Source organism: Manis pentadactyla, chromosome 5, assembly GCF_030020395.1.
Source record: "Manis pentadactyla isolate mManPen7 chromosome 5, mManPen7.hap1, whole genome shotgun sequence".
Lineage (NCBI taxonomy): Eukaryota > Metazoa > Chordata > Mammalia > Pholidota > Manidae > Manis > Manis pentadactyla.
Genome location: NC_080023.1, coordinates 140,084,707 through 140,086,905, shown reverse-complemented (window position 1 = coordinate 140,086,905; position 2,199 = coordinate 140,084,707). Strand labels below are relative to the sequence as shown.

General features: G+C 37.7%; 1 non-coding gene across 1 annotated transcript; it reads left to right on the top strand.

Moving 5' to 3' along the window:
* The first annotated feature begins 1,313 nt into the window (after positions 1-1,313).
* Positions 1,314-1,420, top strand: LOC118907522 (U6 spliceosomal RNA). The gene has a single exon (XR_005022833.2). It is a non-coding gene; the product is annotated as a U6 spliceosomal RNA (small nuclear RNA).
* The last annotated feature ends 779 nt before the right edge of the window (positions 1,421-2,199 follow it).

Sequence of the window (2,199 nt, the reverse complement as noted above, 5' to 3'; positions counted from 1 at the left end):
TCATTGCCCTCTGTGATAACAGGATTCTATTTCCCTACCATACTGACATTTGGCTTGGCACTGACTTTTTCTGAGACAGAAATGTGAGAGAAGTGATGTGTGTTACTTACAAGAGCATATTTCCTCTTTATTTTCCTTTTTTAGACCAGCTATGCTCTAGATTTTAGGAAACTGATTGTAAAAATAAATGCAACTCTTCACCTCTCCCTTTGAATTATGATTTTATAGCAATATCATAGGTGGAGCACCACTTCCCTAGAAACTGGGCTGACTATGACATGATTTGGCCAAGAAATGTGGTATAAGCAATGATGTGCTATCTCATAATCTGATCTGCAGGAAGACCTCCACACACTATTTTGGAATTCTTATACTGTCATGTGAACAAGCCTAGATTAGCTTGTCAAAGAATGAGAATGAAGAATGAAAGTGAAGATTGAGTGGGCTACAGATGAGTTCTCCCAGCTGAGGACATCCTAGACCAGCCTACTGCAAGTCACCCACAAAATATGTCAGTAAGCCAGGCTGAGATCAACTGAGCCTAATTTAGATCAGCAGAGCTGTCCAGAGGGCATGTAGACTCAGCAGAAAAAGTAAATGTTTCTGAATACTGCTAAGTTTGTGCAGTGGTTTGAAATTCCAGCATTGATGTGTCAAGGGAAAACTGGTACACAGATTGAAGATGCTTAAAGCTACAGCCAGCATGCAAAGGACATCAAGTATTAAAAAGAAAGAAACCTTCTTTTTTATTGTAAGCCGCTGAGATATGGGGTCCATTTGTTACCCAGAATAGCCTAGTCCATGCTGACTGATACATAAACCAACATTTTTAAGCATGCTTGGTTCCTCAGGTGCTAAGTCATTCTCCTCCCACTGGTTGATTTCTATGCTTTCCATTCCATAGAAACTGGATTTATGTATGTCCTCTGTGATATGGACATCCAATTGCTTCTTTCTTGGTTATTTATCCTGAATTTTTCCTGACTTTGGACCTTAAGATTCATCCCTTTCACTTGTATTTTAGGTTCCTGGGCTACAAGACCAGGTTTTACCAAACTGTAAATTTGTGTACTTTGTTTAGTAATAAACATTTGCAAGATAAAGGCCAAGGTCATGTTTTTTGGGGGGCGTCTTCACATTACCTTTAAAATTCACTTACTTCCACTTTTATGCACATGAGCATTTAAGGTGTAGTGCAAAACAACCAACAAAGCATGACTTATCTTCTGCTTTTCAAGTTACTGGAAAATTACTGAACCCTACAATGATAACTCAAATAGCTACTGAGCTAAATGCAAAAGAGCTCATTCATCGTGCTCACTTCGGCAGCACATGTACTAAAATTGGAATGATACAGAGAAGATTAGCATGGCCCCTGTGCAAGGACAACATGCAAATTTGTGAAGCATTCCATATTTTTGGACTTGATAATAAGAGTGAATGTAATAACCACATTATTTTTCTTGTGAAACCTTCATGAGAATATATATCAATGATACCTTAATAAAAAAAAAAAGAGCCCATTCATCTTCTAGGGAAATATAGGCACCTTCAGAGTACTGAACAAGATTATTTATACCATCCAGGACACACTTATACATTTAGCATGTATAATAGGAACACTGTTTTAAAAAGTATTATCACCTCAGTGTATTTATTAAGGTGAAATATCATTATTGCTTTGGAAAATTTACTTTTATCACAACATTTTTCCCCCTAGCTGGAGAAATGAGTCTGTCCTGAGTTCTTCTATCACAATTTTCCAGGCTCAGCGAAGAGATTAGATACAGAGTTACTGGGTAGCACCCAGTGCCAAGGAGGCCAAGGACAAACACAGAGGTACACTTGGTTAGAAACCATTGCTGACTGGAGCTCCCACACACTGCTGGTGGGAGTGGAAATTGGCACTATCCATGGAAGTTCAGTATTTGCACCACCTATGACTTAGCAACCTTATTCCAGGTATATACTCAATAGAAAGCATACATCTCTTTCCCAAAAGACATATAATAGAATATTTATAGCTGCATTATTGATAATAGTCCCAATTGTAAACTACCCAAATTCCTAACAGATGTAGAATGGAAAAAATTAAACTGTGGTATATTCAGACAATAGAATACTATCCAACAATGAATGCATAAGACCTACAACTACATGCCCAATATTATGAGTTAATCTCACAGATTAATGTTGGGG